General features: G+C 47.6%; 2 protein-coding genes across 7 annotated transcripts in view; one reads left to right on the plus strand and one right to left on the minus strand.

Moving 5' to 3' along the window:
• FGR (FGR proto-oncogene, Src family tyrosine kinase) overlaps positions 1–19,923 on the minus strand; it is an 81,918-nt gene extending 61,995 nt beyond the window's left edge. For 5 of the 6 annotated variants that reach the window (XM_053267325.1, XM_053267329.1, XM_053267324.1 and 2 more), the window contains exon 1: positions 19,271–19,922. The gene's annotated coding sequence lies outside the window, so the exon portion shown is untranslated. Of the gene's footprint in view, positions 1–19,270 lie in introns of all 6 variants that reach the window. The other variant, XM_053267328.1, reaches the window with a different exon arrangement.
• The window catches only part of LOC128332706 (digestive cysteine proteinase 2-like), a 51,389-nt gene continuing 49,361 nt past the window's right edge, over positions 19,754–21,781 (plus strand). Inside the window, exon 1 of the mRNA XM_053267323.1 lies at positions 19,754–20,011. The gene's annotated coding sequence lies outside the window, so the exon portion shown is untranslated. The remainder of the gene's footprint in view (positions 20,012–21,781) is intronic.

The raw sequence follows: 21,781 nt of genomic DNA on the forward strand, positions 1-21,781 counted from the left end.
TCTTATACCGAGCCAGACCTCTGGCCCACCTAGCTTACAGGTAAAAGGTAAAGTGTGCCGTTGAGTCTTTTTCGACTCCTGGCAACCACAAAGCCCTGTGCTTATCTTTGGTAGACTACAGGAGGGGTTGACCATTGCCTCCTCCGTGCAGTCTGAGATAATGCCTTTCAGCATCTCCCTATATCGCTGCTGCCCGATATAGGTGTTTCCCACAGTTTGGGAAACACACCAGCGGGGATTCAAACCAACAGCCTCCTGTCCTCTAGGCAGGTTGCTTCCACACTATGCCATTAAGTGACTCTCCCCATCTAGCTTAGTATTGTCTATACTGACTGGAATAAGTCCCACTGAGGAGTAAGTCCCTCTGACTATAGTACTTACTCCTGAGTAAGTGTGCCTATGAGCCTCTCCCAGTTTCCTCCTCTGCTGCGGCATGAGAGGAGGCACAGCCCTTCTCCTTCTGTGGCAGATAGCAGAGGCTGAGGACGACTCATTCCCAGGCAGGAGGAAGAGGCTTCCAGGCATGGGGGCACACTCTGCAGGACTCAGCAGGGTGGCAAGGAGGAGCTGTTTCAAGGGGCTGCAGCCACTGCCTCTCAGAGCAACTTGCACAGTGTGCTGGTTCTCTTGATCACAGCTGGCTGATCCAGCAGGGATTCCTCGTTTGCACATCTAAGATGACCTCCCACTTTCTAATTTATTTATTTTTTTGAAGGGAAAAACCTTGTCCTGGATTTGGGTAAATACGGAAGCTGTGCTAAGCCGCGGGGATTTCCGGAAACTGCGCTCCTGTGCAAAAGTTCCCCACAAAACATACGATGCGTGCAGCCAAAGTGTGTGTACACCTTGGTGCTCCAATTCAAATGGCTCATACAACACTGATCTAGAATGCAAGCCCCAGGCTTGGAGCAACTACATAGGAAGCCGCCATATACTGAGTCAGACCATAGGTCCATGTAGCTCTGTATTGTCTACTACATGGACTGGCAGCGGCTTCTCCCAGGTTGCAGGCAGGAAACTCTCTCAGCCCTATCTTGGAGATGCCAGGGAGGGAACCTGGAACCTTCTGCATGCAAACAGAAGGTTTGTGCTTCTTCGTGCATGCAGTTAGCAACCATCTAGCACAACAGCTTTGCTCTAATGCAGCATTAGGATATTGGCCATGGATGCCCACTCATGACTTCCTTTGCATTCAACCCAATTAAAAACAGCAGTAACACCAGCAATAAAAGCAAAGGAAAAGCAAGAATAAAATCAATCCTCCATTAGAGGCTTAGCAAGCAGAATAAAACATTTTTTACCTGGTGCCAGGAAGCTGGAAAAGTAAGTGCCAGTCAAATGTCCCTAGGGTGATCCCTCCACAAGCAAGCGGATTGTGCCCAACGTGTGATAGGAGCCTGGCTCATAACATAGGGGAACCACTAAAAAAAAAAATCCTTACTCTAGCAGCAAGCACAACCACCCAATGCAGAAGTCAAGAATGATGATGCATACTACACCCTCCTCCACACTAAAAACTCAAGAGGTATTTTCAGTGTCCAGTACTTTCCCAAAAACACTGAGTCCAGGATTGCCACACCTTTAAAAAAAAACAACACATCAGCAGTCTCCATGGCGTCCAACAGAGAAGGCACCTAACAAGTATTGTTCTTTTACAAGGTCAGGAGGCAACAGCAGAGATACACAAAGAGGAAACATCTCACCTAATACTAGTCCTGGAGTCAGGATCACAAATGTTGGCCATCAGCACCACCTCAGGATGAATGCTGCTCAATTATTTTTGGCAACATCTAACCCCCCCAGAGGTGGAAAATAGATGATGGCACTGTTGCACTTACAGCTTTCTATGTGCCACCATCTTTTCTTTATCACTGCCCACAAACCATTAGCGTAAAATTGCTTTCATTTTTGCACAGAGCAAAAGGATTAGGGTCAGGGTTAGGGTAACAATGAACAAATTGTTGTACTCTCTTCGTGGAGTAATCTTTGGAGGAAATTCCTGCCCATTTTTATTTCCATTCCTCTGAGAGCACTGATGAAATGTTTAGCAGTTTTTGTGGTTTTAATTAAAACTTTTAAAAGCTTTTAAAAAAAACATTGCAAATTTGGCTGCTGGAGGCCTGATGGTCAGGACAATCAAAAGTATGATAACATACTGAAAGCATTGCAATGCTATCACCTCTTTCCCATCTCTAGCGGTACAGTCCTTGTCAAAAGTCACAAAGTGCATGTGTCCCCCCAAAATGGTACCGATCACTCCGGGTGACTCATGAACTGTAAGGTTGTGTAATGACAAACTACCGTAACAGGCTATGTATCAGCCGGATTCAAACAAACCAGAAATACAACAATCCAAAAGGTCCAAGAGATAATGTAATATCAATGTTGTAAAAAATGTAACAACAAAAGGCATCACAAATATGTCTTCAATCATAATATCAGCATGTAACCATCCAAAACACCTATATAATCGAAAATAGCTGATCTCAAATAAAGGTCAATCTTTATTTACATTTATTGACCAAGAATATCTGTCCTTGTTACGAAGACTGATTCATGATTAATAAAACATAATTGTCTATATTAGAGCTGTGATCAAATCTTTCCCAGAGAGTCAAAAGAATAAATGGCAGTCTCCATATGAGAAAATCATAGTAGTAGCCAAAAAAGCTAGTAGTATAGAAGACAGTCCATGTGCTCGTAAACTGAAACCAGACACATTTCAACCCTATAGTGGTCTTCCTCAGAGGCTTGAACATTATAAAGATTTGGTCTCCCAATAATAGGTTCAGTTACTCACACACCCATCAGTTACCCATGCACATCTACAGGAAAATATCAGATATAACGCGATATAAATATCAATAAAGTGACCAGTTTACAACAATTAATAATAATAATAATAGTTGTTGTTGTTGTTGTTGTCTGGGTGGCTCACAACACAGCATTAAAACATCAATCGATCTCATTGTTTAGATACTCTGGCATGTTCTGAGGGTATATATATACAGAAAAGTTCCTTTTGTAAAAGGAATCTACATGTTGTTGCATTATTTGTTTTAGCCTTTTCTCTGCACTAAAATGTCAATTGTTCCACTTTGTGGTTAGAATCCAAAATACGTTTGACCAAGGGAGCCTGTAATTGTCTATTACAAATACAGCTTTTATGTTCCATAATTTGTCTTTACACATCTAGTAGTAATTCCCACATAATATAACAAACAAGACACTGAATGATACACACAACTCCCTCGGTGTTACAAGTGAAGAAATCTCTCAAATAGTATTCCCTGGAGTCTATTGGGTCGACAAAACTAACTTCTGGCAATCAGAACACACAGAGAAAGAAACATTGGTCCTACCTGTGAAGGGTTCTTTTTCACAGTGTCTGATTTTATCCATTACAATGGGTTGTGTTCCTAGATCATGCCCCCAGGAAGACAGGAAATGTAGATAAGTTTGCAGGCAATATCCGGTAGGCAGCGCTCCCCTCATACTCCAGTTCCGGACTGTCGAGCCGTGCCATAGCGTACACTAGAGGAAGGAGCTCAGAGAGAAGAAGCGGCAAGACCAGAGCAAGATAATAGGTCAAAAGAAGAAACAACAATGGTAAGGGATAAGGAATAGCATAAGCGGTAAAGGACCATCTAAGACTCAGGGAGTCGCCACCTCCCACAACTGCGCCCCTGTGGGAATGAGTGAGAAAGGAAGAAGACATTGCAGCAAGTCCGCGGGAGGGCTGGATAAAATCAGACACTGCGAAAAAGAACCCTTCACAGGTAGGACCAATGTTTCTTTTTCCGCAGTGATCTGATTTTATCCATTACAATGGGACATACCCAAGCTACAATGCTGAAAATGTACCAGAGGGAAAAGCGGACTTTATACAACCTTTTGCAAGACAGTACGAGCCATGGCGGCCTGCTCAGAGTGAAAAGAGGGGATCTTGTAGTGTTTGATAAAAGGTGATATGGAGGCCCAAGTGGCTGCCTTGCATATGACTTGAAGGGGAGCATTGGCCGAGAAAGCAGCTGAGGTACTAGCACTGCGAGTGGAGTGAGCAGTGATGCCCTGCGGGACTGGAAGCTCTAGGGACTGGTAGGCCAGGCAGATAGTCGCCTTAATCCATTTGGCCAAGGTAAGCTTGGAAACCTTAAGACCAAGAGACTTTGGATGGAAAGATACAAAAAGAGAGTCCATCTTATGGTGAGGGCCAGTGCGTCTGAGGTAAATCTTGATGGCCCTACGCACGTCTAGGGTGCACCAAGCCTTTTCTTTAGGGTGTGTGGGCTTCGGGCAGAAGGAAGGACCAACCACTTCTTGGGCTCTGTGGAAGGATGTGTTATCTTGGGAATAAAGGTGGGATCCAGGCGTAGGACGACTGCGTCTTCCAAAAAAGTGCAGAGATCCTTGTGAGCCGAAAGGGCTGCCAATTCAGACACCCGTTGAGCCAATGTGATGGCGACCAAGAAGAGCACCTTATAAGACAGAATCTTGAGGGGGGTAGATGCGATAGGTTCGAAGGGAGTGTGAGTAAGGGCATTGAGCACCTTATTTAGGTCCCAGGAGGGGAACCTGTGTATAGGCGGAGGGGCCAATTTGTTGGCTCCTCTGAGGAAACGGGAGAGGTGAGGATGCAGAAGGGAAGAGCCTGGAGAATTCAAAGATAAAATGATAGCCAAAGCCGACACCTGTCAACGTAAGGTGTTTGGCCGGAGGCCCAAGATCAAACCTTCTTGTAGGAAGGAGAGGACTTCAGCAATTCCTGCCTCTGAGGGAGATAGGTGTTTACTGCGAGCCCATCTGGAAAACGCCGCCCAAGAGGTTTGGTAAATGCGACTAGGGGAAGGACGTCTCGAGGCGAGGATAGTGTGTTGAACAGCCAGGGAATAACCTGCCAGCGCTAATTGGGCGCGCTCAATCTCCATGTGTGAAGCTGGAGCCCGTCCGGGTCTGGGTGAAGAACAGGGCCTTGGCTGAGAAGATCTTTCCGATGAAGAAGGGGCCAGGGTTCTAGGGATGACAGGGACATCAGATCTGCGAACCACGGTCGTCTGGGCCATTGTGGTGCAATGAGGATCACTTCTGCTCTTTTGAGGATCAGCTTTTGGATTACTTTGGGAATGATGGTCATCGGACCGCCTTGTGCCTGAATGATGGTGTGGGGAAGCCACTTGGGAAGCCGTTGTTGGTAAACGGCTTGCAGCAGCAGGCGTTCGCTGAGGCGCACCACAGGCGGCTTGGATTTTCGCTTGTGGCGCTTGTGCTTTTCTGCAGAGCCTTTAAGCTTTTTTGAGTTCTTGCCCCCAGAATCGCCGTGTTTGGACTTTTTTGCCGCCTTTTTACAGGTCGGCTGGGAGACAGAGGCGGAGAGAGCAGGCCGCGGACCCGAGGAGTCGGCTGCGATGCTCAGCTGATTGGCGGCTAGCAGGGAAGGCGCCCGCTTAGATCCGGCCATTTCGCAGGCTTTTTGCGTAGGGACTCCTTTGTTGGGCTCCGAGGGAAGCCCCTCCAAGAGAGAGAAGCCCCCAAAAGGTCCCCTGCATCAGCGGGGTGCATGGTTAAGGAAGTGGAAGAAGCAGTAGTCCGCCAAACAAAGCCACCAAAATGAAAGTAACACAAAAGTTCCAATTAGCCGAATGAGAAAAGGCAAAAAGCGTTTTGGAATTGGTAAAAGCAAACTAATGACTCCCTTCCCACCCTAGCACAACAGAAAAGGCAAGAAATGGTCACGGTACAAGCCTGAGATGGGACAAGCTGAGGAGAAATTCCGAAAAACGTGCTACCTGAAGGCAAGACGGGAACGGAACTGGAGTATGAGGGGAGCTCAGCCTACCGGATATTGCCTGCAAACCTATCTACATTTCCTGTCTTCCTGGGGGCATGATCTAGGAACACAACCCATTGCAATGGATAAATCAGATCACTGTGGAAAAACTGCGATGGGTAGACTTCTTGAGGTTTTGCATTTATACTTCTGAGGTTGCTTTATTGATTACCGGATCAATGTGGAATAAGGATTGCACAGCACTTGAGGGCTATTGAATGATGTATTATAATACATTGCACAGCCCCACACATTAAAAACTCCCATCGCAAGGCTGCATTTATTGGATTGCAGAGGAGAGGAATATGTTCCACAAATCCATTCAACACTCTGGTAGCCCACACCTCCCAACCCTGAATAGGCTGTCTGGGGAGAGAGTTGCGGGGGCTGCTTCGTATGCTACATTTTGTACTCCGGCACCAATTTCCCCGAGTACAAACTGCCTGTGCACTGTGGCATTTCTGAATGGCTCACAGATGTTGGTATGAAAGCTGCTGCCTGAAAAGTGCTTGCGAACAGGGATTGCCAACAGTGTGCGTTTTGCAGGCTAAAGCCGCCGTTTAAACATGTGCCTGTTTAAGGGCTGGTCTCCTTCATATGTTCTGGAACTGACATAGGATTAAAGATTTTTGAATTGCAATTTTTTTAAATAATTAAGAGATGACTGGACCACAGTTACTGTTACATCCACTTGGAACATTCCCTTAACGACATCCTCTGCGGATTGAGAAACACTTACGTATCTGTTCACTCTTGCCAGATTGGTCACTAAAGGGGAAACCCACTGAGCCTTCCTCTTTGGATGAGCGGTTGCTTAAAGTATGATGGGATTTAGTAGTGATGGGTGAACTGACTAATTATGTTCACATTTATTTAATCTATTGATCACATTTATATACCACCTGATATATACATCTCTAGGCAGTGTACACAATTCAAACTACAATATTAAAGAAAGCAATTAAAACTCTTTCACATAATAAAAAATGAAAAACAATTCAGAGTGAAACAAAATAATTTCACAGGATAAAAACAATTAAACTGTTTAAAATTAATCTTAATTAATTGAGCCCCTGGTGGCGCAGTGGTAAAACTGCCGCCCTGTAACCAGAAGGTTACAAGTTCGATCCTGACCAGGGGCTCAAGGTTGACTCAGCCTTCCATCCTTCTGAGGTCGGTAAAATGAGTACCCAGAATGTTGGGGGCAATATGCTAAAAATCATTGTAAACCGCTTAGAGAGCTCCAGCTATAAAAGCGGTATATAAATGTAAGTGCTAATTAAAAGCCTGAGAAAACAGGGATGTCTTAAGGGTCTTTTTAAAAGAGCCAGTGTGGTGTAGTGGTTAGAGTGCTGGACTAGGACTGGGGAGACCCAAGTTCAAATCCCCATTCAGCCATGAGACTTGCTGGGTGACTCTGGGCCAGTCACTTCTCTCTCAGCCTAACCTACTTCACAGGGTTGTTGTGAGAAAGAAACTTAAGTATGTAGTACACCGCTCTGGGCTCCTTGGAGGAAGAGCGGGATATAAATGTAATAATAATAAAAAAGCAATTGGAGATGGAGATGCTCAAATGCAGGAAGATAGACCAGTTTCAGTGGCGTGGGGGCCAGTGGCGGCCCCAATTCAGCCCATCTCCAGCGCCGCCTCCCCACCAGAAACGTTCCCTGCATCTGATATCAAACACAGTGTCTGATGTCAGGCACAGGGTGCGTGATTTTGCTTGCAAACTGGGCTGCACGCCCCATTTGCAAGCAAATTCCGGCCAGTGCCACGTTTGTAGCGCGGCCAGGAGCAGCTCTCCCTGCTTTAAAAGGCAGGGAGATGTGTTCCCGGCCAGGCTGGAAAGCCGGCACTGCCACGTGGCTCTGTTTTTCAGAAGCTTAGCCAGCACCAGCCTCCCAGCCTGGCCAGGAACACGTCTCCCTGCCTTTTAAAGCAGAGAGCACTGCTCCCGGCCACACTGCAAAGGTGGCGTTGGCCGGAATTTGCTTGCAAACATGGCGTGCAGCCCCATCTGCAAGCAAGACCACACCCCCTGCATCTGACATCAGATGCAGGGGGCATGGCTGGGGCACGGCTGGGGCACTAGGTTCACCCCCTGAGTGTGGCAGCGTGGGTTCTTTGAACCCCCTCATGCATGGTGGCTCTGTCCCTGATCAGTTTATATTTGACTGGAGTCTGTTCACTAACTTTGGGAACAAGATGCAGTATTCAACCTTTCCTTTCCTTCCTTCCTTCCTTCCATTAGAAAGCCAGTGTGGTGTAGTGGTTAGAGTGCTGGACTAGGACCGGGGAGACCCGAGTTCAAATCCCCATTCAGCCATGATACTTGCTGGGTGACTCTGGGCCAGTCACTTCTCTCTCAGCCTAACCTACTTCACAGGGTTGTTCTGAAAGAGAAACTCAAGTATGTAGTACACCGCTCTGGGCTCCTTGGAGGAAGAGCAGGATATAAAATGTAATAAATAAATAAAATAAAATATGGTATAGCGGTTAGAATTGGACTAGGACTGGGGGAAGACTCGAATTCAAAAAGGAATCTGTAATAAAGGAATCTGACCTGAATTCAAGTAGTAGTAGTAGTAATTATTTATTCGATTTCTATATTGCCCTTCCAAAAAATGGCTCAGGGCGGTTTACACTGAGAAATAATAAATAAATAAGATGGCTCCCTGTCCCCAAAGGGCTCACAGTCTAAAAAGAAACACAAGACAGACACCAGCAACAGTCACTGGAGGTCCTGTGCTGGGGGTGGATAGGGCCAGTTACTCTCCCCCACTAAATAAAGAGAATCGCCATGTTAAAAGGTTCCTCTTTGCCAAGTTTTAGCAGTTTCCACTCAGCTGTGAAACTCTCTGGGATAGGAGCTTTTCTTCCAGGGCAAGCAGCAGCAGCAGAGATAGAGACCGATCCAGATCATGACCGTGTCAGAGGGTTAAAACCTCCTTCTCTTCATGCCACAGACCCAATGTAGCTTCTACTTACTGAATAAACAGTGAGCACACTAGCTCCAATCATGTGCCTAAGTCGCATCAAGTTTGACCCAATCCACTATTAACTGCTGCGCTCCCCAAACCTGGAAAGTTCACAGGATAGGTGTCCTGGGCACACACCATATAAGACAGCACAGGTGCTCTTGCTTCTCAGATCTCAGCATGACCTCTTCCACATTATTAAATTTACCAAAATATTTGCATCCTGCCTTTCGATACACAAACCCACAAGGCAGTTAACCAGGAATGTTAAAAACGCAATACACAAAACAGTGATATTCACTATTTTGCAAGAGGGGGCCACTTTGGCAAAACAAAGAAACAAACCAACCTAAACCACAACAAACTTTCAACACAAGAGCCATTTCCCACTGCTCTGATCTCTACACAGTGCTGTGCCCTTGAAGAGAAACAGAGCCCTCTCAAGCACCACCGCCATCTTAGAAGGTGCACACAGATGTAGAGCTCTATGGTGTGTGTGTGGGGGGGGGGACGCTCAGAAAAACTCCACCTCCCAGTCTCCGTGTACACCCAACCAAGATGGTGCTAGGGCTTGAACAAGGAAAGGACTGTAAGACTGTGTCAAGCTTAAGAAATGGGGTACCGGTACTTATGTTGTTTTGGAGGCTGATGAAGCTTTGTGGACGAAATGGCACATAACCGGAAGAGCCGTTCGACTTTGATTCATGAATGACATTGATTCATGAAGTTTGTTTTTCTCCACAAGGACATGCAGTGGGCTTTATCTCTGATCCAGGTCAGCTTATTTATGGAAGCATGCTCGACGGGTTCTCTGCTATCAGCACGTTTGTGATTTTACATCTTCACCTCTGTGCGGACGGTATTGAGCATTTCGCCATTGAGGACGTCCACACCTCTTTCTGAGACCACATCTGACGCAGTGCTTTTGTCATCTGCCACTTCCATTTTGATTCTGATACTTGACTTTGCCTATTTCATCCTGCAGTCCCATTTTTGCCTGGCTCAGTTACACCTCCTTCCTTAACTTTTGACTACTATTGCACATGCCTTTGTTTATGTATTCGGCATCATGAGAAGGCAATTTGTGTATTGTTTATTAATGTTATGGATCATTTATTACTGACGTATTATTTCTGAATATATATTTCTAGTGTTTATTTACATTTTCAGTGTTTGGTTATTATTATCTGCATTTTTTTGTTTTGTAGTCACGGTGGGATTTCCCCTTTCCCCTCTTTATTGTTTGTTTCATTCTGTGACTGCCCCTGTCCATTGCTTAGGGCTTGATCAAGAACAGGGTAGAAGAAGCCTTCTAGCCTTGTTGGGGAGCTGGGCCCACCTCCCCCAAGGTCAGAGGCACGGCCTGTGCTTGTGAGCTAAAGCAGCAGCTGGGTCAGAGGGCTTTCCCTCTTACCTCATTCAGCCGCTAGGTACAGCTACTGGTAGGAGGCAGGGGTGGAGCCACCATTGTGTGGAGGGATCTGCCACCACCCCATCCAACCTATCCACGCCCCCTGCGTCTGGCATCCAACTCAGGGTGTGTGGCCATAGGCAGTAATGCTGGGTTTCCGTCTGGCTGGGAGCGCCTTTCCCTGCCTCGAAAGGCAGAGAGACGTGTCCCCAATGCTGGCTAAAGTGTCTCACAAACAGGGCCACACATATGGCCACACTCCCTGCTGTCAGATGCAGGGTGTGTGTGGCTAGGGGCTGCCGGGTTCCACCCATGCCTGGGTGCTTTCCAAATTACCCACTACAACCGCAGTAAAACGCTTCAGCTTGGCAGGGTCGTATTCACAACGATCCCCAGAATTTAAAAAACCCTACAACAGGAAAACACAGCCGCCATTTTGCGATGCACATACAATGTTATAGCACTATATAGCATTAATCGAAGCCTAAACAAGGCATCTGAAATGTGAACAGCACCCTGCCGACAGCGTAGGGACTGAGGTGTCAGAAGGCAGGAAGTATGGAAGCACACTTAGAAGATACGCCATGACCCTGTTTTAGGGTCTAGTCTGGAAAGCACCCGGGTAGAAGGGAGCCCTCCGATGCAGTTGTTTCCGAGCACATGGCCAAAAACCAGACCTCCGGACTAGTTTTTAACTGACAGGCAATCAACCTATTCTCGATCATGTGAACTGCCCCACTATTTTCTAAGAGGAATCTGGCCCGTTTCCAAGTAAGTTTGGAAATGTCAGGCAAGCTTCATTAACAAGATAAACAAACCAACAACATTAACTGCCTTACCTCTAAGAGCACTTCATGTACAGCAAAATCCTCACTCCTCTAATATCATCCTTTGCCACCCCTTTGCTACCCCAAATTAGTTGTTCTGAAGTTGCCCATGGATGGGAATTATAATCCTACAACATCTGGGAACCCAAGTTTGAGAACTGCTTCACTGAACATTTCAGAGTTAAAACTAGCTCAGTATTAGAACCTGCTGACTACAGTTCTGAACCAGCGGTAATGTCCACACACTCTTCAAAGGTAGCCCCACACAGAGCACACCACAGTATTCTAATCTGGATGTCATTATGGCATGGATCTCCATGATTAAGCAGAAGCCTCAATAATGAAAACAACATCTAGAACGGTGAGGCCGCAGGTTCTGCACTAAACCCTGGTTCTCAAATTAAATTCTAAACTGGGGATTCCTGGTAGAGTTGCCAATTGCTGAATTATCCCCTGTATCTCTGCTTATAACAGCAGCTTCTTATGCAGAAGTTAGCAGGTGATCGTGTTTATCTCCACAGCGTGAAGAGCTTCACCCACCAATTTTTGCCCTTAAAGCTGCTTCTAAAGGTTTTACCTGGGCCAACTGTTTTGTTTGTTTGTTTGTTTGTTTTGTTTGCTGGGGATGGGATGCAGCCTTACTCTGCAGAGTAATCTTGCAACTCCTGGAATGGGACAAAAGGACAGAAGTGTGGCCTTTATGCTGTCCCTGACTGTACTTAGTTCTTGAAGGAGGGGGGCAGAGTGGGGGAGGCCTCTACTGTTCACAAGAGGAAAACATGCTTTCGTTCTCTGCATTTTATATAGGAAAACACTTGTTTTTCTACCATTCAAAAATGCTTCCAACCCCTCACAGAAAAAAGAAAAAAGCAATTCATCAAAGTAGTTGTGTGAATGTACACTCTGCACGTATTCAGAGGCAAGGTGGTCTTGCCTTTGTCTTATGTTCCAGGCCTTGACACTGGAAATCAGCTCTGAGAACTGATAGTTCACGGGTTTTGGAAGGAACCTACTAAGCCCTGGCTCAAATTGAACTGCTGTAGCTGAGAATTCTCTGAACTTCTGAAAGTATGCCTGCCTACATTAAAAGGGTTAACACAACAACTATTATCAGCTGATTCAGTATTTTTAGCTGATGAACAATCTCCCTTTTGACTGAAGGAGAGGTTCTCAAACTTGGATCCCCAGATGTTATTAGATTACAACTTCCATCATCCCCACCCATTGTGGCTGGGGATGATAGGAATTGTAGTCAAGCATCATCTGGGGACCCACATTTGAGAACCCCTGGAATAAAGTAATATTACTAAACCCACAGCAGAAGTGAGAAATGAAAGAAAATGTACAATTTAATAAACAAAAACCTCGGCATTATCATAATGGCATCTGTAAAATTTTCTCCCCCTCCCCCGCTTCTGTATTAACATATCAGGATCAAAAAGAGCCTCAAGAAACAAACATGGTTTTAGCCCTACAGTTGAATCAACTAAAGGAGTTGATTAATCTATCAGTTTAACTCATTATAGGTTGCACCCAAACTAAATGAGCAGTTAATCTCCTGCAGACAACAAACGCTTTTCAACAAAAGTTTCCAAAGTAGTTTACACAGATAATAAATAAATAAGATAAGATAAGATAAGATAAGATACCTCCCTGTACCCAAAGGGTTCACAATCTTAAAAGAAACACGAGATAGACACCAGCAACAGCACTGGAGGTACTGTGCTGGGGGTGGATAGGGCCAATTTCTCTCCCCCTGCTAAATAAAGAGGATCACCACAGTAAAAAGTAGGATCATCTACTAAGTCTTTGCACAGTTAGTAGGGAAGACCCATGGGCTGGCAGATCAGCAAAAGGGAGCCCAGAAAATCAGAAGTGAAGCTTGCCGATGTAGCTTTCACATTAGGTTATGGACCAGTTTGAGCCCCCTACTACTGTCATCAGAATAGCTCTGATGTCTGCAAGCTCTGTAAGGTGTGTTTTTCCTCAAACTCCTTGCAAAGCTTTCAAAATGCATGAGGAGCTAAAAGGACACTGCCGGCAACTTCCCCTGCTCCACATACTCTGTGCCACTTCCAAAGCTTGCAGGAGTCAAAGCTTGGTCTGTCCCTAAAGGATCCCCCCCTTTTTGAGGGGGGACCTTAGAACACCTGGAAAGAGAGTTCACAGCTCCAGGGAAGCATAGGATCCTGGAGATGCCAATGGAACCTCCTCCCCCCCCACCCCGCCAATAGCAGCTAAGACATAGGTAAGTTGAATGTCTTAGAACAGAAAAACCTCAGCGATTCAGAACAGGTGTGTGGAGGGGGGGTCTGTTCCCCATGCCCCACCATTCCACCTGGATTTGAGATGAGCTGCTCCATAGCTAACTCTGCTGCTAACTGAGCAAAGAGGCACCTTTTTAAAGTGCCGATTCTCCTATATTTAGCAGGGGGAGAGTTACTGGCCCTATCCATCCCCAGCACAGCATCCCTCCAGTGGCTGTTGCTGATGTCTATCTTATGTTTCTTTTTTAGATTGTGAGCCCTTTGGGGACAGGGCACCATTATTTATTTATTTATATCTATGTAAACCACTTTGGGAACTTTTTGTTGAAAAGTGGTATAAAATATTCATCTTTGTCGTCATAGTACCAAGAGTGCCATCCTGTGTGTGGTTAGAGAAGGGGTCAGGAGTGTCAGGTTCTCCATGCAGCATAGCTTGCATAGACATGATTGTGCGTAAGGATCTTAACATACCATGCTGTGGAACAGATAACTGGTGTTGGATGCATGTTGTGGGGGAGATGGGGCAGAAGAGGTTTTAGAAGTGCAGGCAGACTCCAGAACTGGGAGAAACAGTGACCCGGACACAAAGTAATGGAATCATTACTTGGGTTCCTCTTGCTAACTGAGCAAAGAGGCACCTTTTAAAGCAGTATCCCTATTCACATTCACATTTTATGTTCAACACTTGTACAGAGAGTATATACAGTGTAAATGCATACAGATCTGTATGCAGGTACAGTTATTCACACATTATGTTGGTCATAGGTACAATAGTACACTTCCTATCTTTACCGTTCATCTGAAAGGCCTATACCCAGGTTCATTTTTAAAATGAACACAGGTACAGTGGTCCCTCTACTTACGAAATTAATCCGTTCCGAATGCACATTTGTAAGTCGAAAAGTTCGTAAGTCGAAAAGCGGTTTCCCATAGGAATGCATTGGGAACGGATTAATGCGTTCCGGAGCCTAGAAAAAAGACCCAGACCCCCAGTAAGGCTTGCAAACTGCACAGGAACATTTCTTTTCAAGAATAAACAGGCAGTAAACAGGCAGGCAAGTCAAGGAAACCGCATGTAAAATTCGTAAGTCGAGGAAACCCCATCTAAAAATTTGTAAGTCGAGGAAACCCCATCTAAAACCGGATCTAAAACTGCCGTTTGTAACTCGAAAAATACTTATGTCGAGTAGTTCGTAAGTCGAGGGACCACTGTACAGTCATTCACACAAACACATGTACAGACATCTGTACAACATAATGTCTGTATAGGAAGAGTGACTCTTCTATTTAGCAGGAGGAAGCAAGAATCCCTATTCAGCCCCAGGACAGTATCCCTCCTAGTGGCTGTTGTTGGCGTCCACCTGATTTATGATTTATTTGGTTAGTTAGTTATTAGTTTGTTTAGCCATAACAGAGATATTTAACTCAAAATTAGTATCTTGCATGTACTTTGAAGAGTTTGCAGATTTGTTCGTGCAAAATAAAGTCATACTTGGCTATTACCTACAGATACCAAATAATCCTGCCACTGAAGTTAGCTGAATGCACTACTTTACACACTGGAATGTGCTGGGTGAAAAGTTTAAATTGTTCTTGGTTTTCATTGGGAAGACATGCCCCAGTCTTCTCTGTAACACTTCAAGAGATTTGTGGGGTGTGGCATCTTAAAAAATACAAATCGCCATATGATGTGTCTGTTTTGTAGCAGAGCGTGCTGGGACAGCCCTTCCAAAACCTGTTAGATTTACTCTCTGTGAACCACAGACACACACTAAGGGGAACAAGATGGAGAGGAGGAAGCACCCTGTTCTGGAGTAGCCATAGAAACCCCCTTCCCCCCCCACCCTATCAAAAGCAATTCCTATCATCTCCCCACAGCTCAACCTCTGGCTGAGAAAAACAGGATTTCCTTCGGAAGGAGAGACCAATTCCCGGATCTGCAAGAGCTGGAAGAGAAGCGGAAGCTGTTGGACAAGGCCGAGGAGAGACCCTTGGCTTTAAGAAAGGCCAGAGACAATGCACAAGAGGAACCAAGGGCAGAAGGAAATGAGCTGTTTTCCTTAGAAGCTTTCATCACAATCCCCCCCACCCCCAGTTCCTACTAGGGCTGACAATTCTCCCAGATCACAGGATCCTAAAATTGAAGGGGGTCTCTTAAGGTCATTTAGTTCCATCCCCTGCTTGATACAGGAAGTCCAAAACAATATTATGGTTGTCCAGCCTCTGCCAAAAGACCTCCATCAAGGGAAAGCCCACCATTTCCTAAGTCTTTTTTGCAAATGAGGGCCACTTGGGCAAAACACACACACACTCAATGTGAGAGCCAATTCGCACTCTGCACAATGCTGCGCTTTGCCCTTGAAGAGAAACTGAGCCTTCTCAAGCTTCACTGCAGAGTGCTGGTCTAGGACTGGAGAGACCAGAGTTCAAATCCTTGTCCAGCCAGGAAATACCACCGGGTGACTCTGCATTTCTCTCTCTCTCTCAGTATAACCTTCCTCACAGGATTGTTATGGGATAAACAGATCCATGTACACTGCTCTGAGCTTCTTGGAAGAAGAGCGGGATATAAACATAAATGATTAAATTAAATCTGAGAAGGTGCACACGGAGTGCTGGGAAGTGTAGAGCTCGGGGGGGGCTGGGAGGGACTACACCTCCCAGTCTCCATGCGTTCTTTCTAAGACGGCATCGGGGCACAAGAGGGCTCAATTTCCCTTAAAGGAGCACCAGCACTAGGCAATGTGCAGCACAGCGGGGTGGGAATGGTAAACTCCACACAGTGTCAAGAGGGCTGTGGGGAGTATTTGGCTTCAGCTAATACAGATCGAACAAACAATTAGCCAGGAACCCTGCTAACTGGGCAAAGAGGCACCTTTTTGAAGTGGTGATTCTCTTTGTTGAGCAGGGGGAGAGCAACTGGCCCTATCCATCCCCAGCACAGCATCCCTCCAGTAGCTATTGCTCTTATGTTCTTTTTTGGATTGTGAGCCCTTTGGGGTCAGGGACTCCTCTGTCCCCAAATTAAATCAAATCTGTCCCCAAATTAAAAAATAATTTTTATTTCTCTATGGCAGGCCTGCTCAACTTAGAGCCCCCCATCTGATTTTGGACTACAACTCCCATAATCCCCAGCCACAGTGGCCGATAGCCAGGGATTATGGAAGTTGAGGCCAATATCTGCAGGAGGACCAAAGTTGTGTAAACCACTTTGGGAACTTTTGTTGAAAAACAGTATATAAATATTTGGAAGAGGAGGATGCCCCACTTAGGGTCAATGGGAGCTGCCACTGGCTCCTGGGCTTTGCAATGAAGAACGCGGCACTAGGTCATTGTCGTGATCTGGGGACAATGTCCCCCGAACAAGTGTCCCTGGACTCGAGGGAGGGCTCCATCACCGCCTGGATGACAGCTTATTCTTTGCTCTTCACCACTAAATGATGTGTGAATATATGAGGCCAACTATATTCATATGTAATTGTCCAAGTATAAGTAGTAGGTATATATGTTAAAAAATGTTTCCGAGCCAAGAGAATGTGTGCATGTAAGGGAAAGTGTCTCCATGCATGGGGTGTGTGTGTGATATGTTTTGCAAAGGGCAAATAAGAGAAACAGAGAAATAAAGTTAGAAAGAGCATGCCGATAACGTTTTGGTATTCACCACAGCCAGACCATTCTGCAGTAAAGCCACAGCATGGAGGTGGCCAGGGGCCCCATCTTCATTGCTTGTCCCAGGGCCCACTCCAACTTTGCTGTGCCCCGACTCCCCCGAGTCACTGGTTTCATGGCCTTGGAGGAGTCTACTGGCAACAGTCTCCCAAGACATTCAGACAAGGAGGAGAGCCGGTCTTGTGGTAGGTAGCAAGCGTGTATTGTCCCCTTTGCTAAGCAGGATCTGTCCTAGTTTGCATCTTCTAAAAGCCTTGCCTTGCGCAGTGGACTCAGTAGAAGGCAGCTTCCTATTATTTTTAAGCGACTCTTGAAAACACACCTATTTTATCTAGTTTATAATGTTTTAAAGTTTTATTTTAATGTGTTTTATGTGATTTAAGGTTTTAATAGTGTTCTAATTTGTAACTTGCCCAGAGATTTTATATGGGGCAGTATATAAATGTGATAGCTAAATAGCTAGCTTGATATTGTGAAGAATATTTGTGGGGCTGATGGTGGGGGTGGCTGGGGGGAATCTCCCAAAGTGGCATTATTCAGAGCTGACAGCACTGCTTCCTACAGAGATCCGGATGCAATGGAGGGCCCCAAAGGCGTCTTGAGGATGCGGCCCACAGCCCCCGCGGTCTTCCTCCTGCAAGATCGCAACTCTTCAGGCTAAACTCCACTCACTAAAACAACGTGTACGAGGGGGCGGGGCTTAGGAAGAATCCGCCCAATGGCCGAGAGCAGGCAGTGCAAGGAGCGGAGGGGGTGGAGGAGGTTGATTTTGCAATATCCGAGAGGAAAGAAGGGAAAGGAACTGAATGCGTGTGGAGAAAGGAAGGAACTTAGCATTGCGTTCGCTGGTGCAGGCAGGCAGGAGCATGCAGGGTCTGGCGGAGAGGGTGGTCCACAGGTTTCTGATGATCTGTTCTCTAGGACCCACGGTGTGCCATGCATTAAGCAACTGAGCCCTATAATAATGGCGTGGGGTGGGCCACACACATGCACCCCCCTCTCTCTTCTCTCTCTGCAGGTCCAGCTCAGACAGGAAACGAACCCATTCGTTTCTTGCAACATCCTTTTGTTTCAGCGCCTAGTCGCAAGGCAGCGAGGGAGGGCGTGCTGCTTGTCTGGGTCCGCGGCATCATTAGGGAAGAAAAGGTGGGGAGGGAGTAGCGCCCGATCAGACACAGAGGAAGGCACCCTTTCGGTCTGGATCTCGGAGAGGGGGATGTCACAAAGGGAGCTGGTTCAGCCTTTAGCTGCCGTTCTTGGTGTCTGAAATAGGGGAGGTTGTGGGGGAAGCGAACAGGAGGGGGCGGCGATCGGGCTCTTTTGCCTGCACTTCTTTATAAAAAGGTATGGGGGTGGGGGGTGGAGCAGACGACCAAGGTACATAAAACTGCCCCATCGAACACACCTTTTCTTTCATACACACACACACACCATCTTCTAAAAGCCTTGCCTTGCGCAGTGGGCTTTTGATCGTGTGAACTCCTGAAGCTTACAGTTCTCCATCCATCTTCTCCTTCTTCTCTCACGGACACTGACACACTGCAGTTCCGGGAACCTTGCTGAAGCTGAACCACAGTACCCCATTACCCTGCAGAGACCCCCGCCCCCAATACGCGCGCACACACCACCCATCCTTTCCTAGGTGCCTTTGTGCCTTCACTCCACTTTGCTCCCCATCACGTATTCAATAGTTAAGGGCGCGCGCGCACACACACACACAGAGAACTTCCCACAACGATCCCCGTCCCCACGGCCTAGGCTTCCCTCATATTCCCCAGCCGTGGCCTTCCTCCTAATGCAACAAGCCACAGAGGGCTCGAGATGGAGGAGGGGCTCCTAGAAGCAAGCCATCTCGCCCACTTCCATTCATACACCCACATAGAGGAATCTTCTCTCTCTGGATCACATACAGGAGAAGTTGCCAAGCACACTACTTATTTAGGAACATCCAAATCTGCCTTTACGGAGTCAGGCCCTGAGTCCATCTAGCTCAGCATTGTCTACACAGCAGCTCTCCAGAAGCGTTTCCCAGTCCTACCGGAGATGCTCTCAGAGACTGAACATGGGACCTTCTGCTAAGCAGAAGCTCTACCGCGGAGATACGTCCCCAGACACATGAAGCTGCCAAACACTGAGCCAGACCACTGGTCCATCCTGCTCAGTACTGTCACTGACTGGCAGCGGCTCTCCAAGATTCCAGACAAGCGTAGTTCCAGGGACTGAACCTAGGACCACCTACATGCCAAGCAGAGGCTGTTTTACCACCGAGCAACGCAGATCGTTTATCTTACCTTCGACTGCTTCGCCGGCTTCTGGCCCGCCTGCTCGCCCACTGCAGACACTTCCTCTTCGCTGCGGCCGGGCTGCTTCCCCACCCCGCGTCCCTGCTCTCCCCTAGCCCTGCAATCCTCCTCTCGGGGTCAGCCAGGCAAGCCACCGAAAGCCGAGCGCTCTGCGTGCGTGTGGATGTGTAGATCCCCCACCTGACCCCCCCCCCCCCGATCGCCGTAGGAGCGCTTAAGGGCGCCGCCTCCGTTCCCCCTTCGCCCCTCGCTCGCCGGGCTGTGGCTCGCGCCGGTACGTGAGAGGCCAGCCCAGCCCCGTGTGGCCGGGGAGCATCGAGCGCCGCCCCCGCCCCCCAGTCAGTGGTCAGAGCGAGACCCCCGAGCACAACCACTCCCCCTCCCACCCATTCCCTGATTGCAGGCGGACGGCTTGCGGGAGGGGAGGAGGAGGAGGAGGCGGCGCGGGCAGGCAGAGAGCAGCAGCCTAGCCAATGATGAGGGGCTTCTCTGGGAAGGCTTTGGGAAGCGTCTCCTTGTTGGCTCGCTCCAGGGTGGGCGTGCGGAGGAGTTCAGTCCCTGGAAAGTCTCTTCCGGAAGGGCTGCGATGCCGCGCGCCCGTTCCTGCTTTGGGGAAATGCGTCGGTTTTCCGCAGGAGGCCACTCAGCCCTCGGGCGAGTGTGGGAAATAACGGAAGCCGCCTGCTCTTAACGAGGAGGACATCTGCCTGGACTTAAAAGATCGGGGAGGTAGGAAGCTGCTGCCTTATTATCGTTCTTATGATGTATTACATTGCTAGACCACCCCATCCAAAGGCTCTGGGCAGTGCAGGGCAAATTTTAAACACATGAAAGCAAACACCATTTACAAACACAAAGTAAAAGCAATTCTGAAACAATCCAGAGCCAATGAAAACACTTTTAAAAACAATTTAAATACAATTCAAAGGCCAGGCCAAACCAGTAAGTCTTGAGGGCTCTCTTAAAGGCCAACAGCCAGTGTAAACTGCAGATATCTGCTGGGAGTGCATTCCATAGGCCAGGAGCAGCTACAGAGAAGGCCTAGCTTCAGGTCGCCACCAGACATACCATAGCCTCCTCCCTCTTCCAGCCCACCTCCACCTATCTCTGCCCGCCACTCGGGCTCTTGTGAAGGAGAGAATCGTCTCTCTCCGAGTCCACTTGGGATGGTGCGGAGGGCGTATTTAAACATGGAGAGGAAAAGCACCCCCAGAATGAATCCGCACTCTATGATTTCCAAGGGTCTTGACATACCCAATGCTTTGGACAGGGATTTCCCTTAGAACAGACAGTATGGTTGCAATTTAAGACATTAAAATGCCCAAATGCTGTTCTAGGCTGAAAAGCCCCAGGGTGTCTTCTCAGCAACAGGAAGTCCAACTGTGGCCCGCACCAGAAACTTGCCACCCTGAGCTCCTCAAAGAGAAAAAGTGGGATTTTAAAAAACAGAGGTGATCAATAAACAGAAGCCATACTGTTGAGGCAAGGAGCGACCGAAGTCGGAAGAGCACAGCACAAAAGTGATCTATTGAATCTCACACACCAGGCACATTCGCTTGAACGAGAATTGATCAGGAACTTTGGTGCGACTCATCGTGGGCTGAAGCATAAATCCACCTGCCTTCTGGTGGGCAGAATCCGGCCCTGCCTGGCAGCTGTCACTCGCTTTTTATCCCCATATGGGGGAGGGAGGAAAGAAAGAAGAACCCCCTGGTGCTGTCTTCTCCGGCCTTCAAGCACTGCATTTGTGTCCCGGCATCTTGTGCCACAGGTACCCCACCCCCCGTCGCTGGCCCAAGCAGACCAGCTCTGCATGGACTTGCTTAGCAAGCTTGTAGCCTCCGCCTCCTTCACCTTTGCGTGAAATCTCCTGCGTCACCTTTCACCTCCCCCCCCAACTCAACTCTCTGCCCTGGATCGCTCCTTTGCAATGAACCTGGGGGTGGGAGGAGAGAGCAAGAAACTCTGGAGGAGAGAATGCAACTTCACCCCTTTTTGCAGCGAGGTTCCGCAGGGCACTTCCGTCCTGGAGAACGCCTCCCTTCCCACCCACCACCTCTGCCTTTCCCAACTGTCATTCAATCCTACGTGGCAGCAGCAGTAAACGGGACTAGGAGGGAAACTATTCCCCCCTTCACAAGAGCCGGGTGGGCAGGGGAGGCGGAGGCGAGGGGTGATGGAGAAAGGTGGCAGGGTGGAAGCAACAGCAGCAGAGGAAGTGAGCGACAGTTAGGGCCATCTGTGTGGGAAGCGGTGTGCGCACATGCGCAGCCGTGTGCCTTAAAGGGTGCAACTGCCTCCATGGCCAGACTTTCTTGCTCAGGGGCTACTCCACCATCCAAATCCCCAGTGGCTCCAACTCTCTGCCTGGATGTTGAGCGCACACTTTTCGCTCACAAGGGCTACTCCACCTCGGTTCAAGACACCATTTTAGCTTCTAGGGCTTATAGGTTATAACCAGCACCTTGTATTTTGTGTTGGAAGTGAAGGACTCTGCGC

This window comes from Hemicordylus capensis, chromosome 7, assembly GCF_027244095.1.
Source record: "Hemicordylus capensis ecotype Gifberg chromosome 7, rHemCap1.1.pri, whole genome shotgun sequence".
Lineage (NCBI taxonomy): Eukaryota > Metazoa > Chordata > Lepidosauria > Squamata > Cordylidae > Hemicordylus > Hemicordylus capensis.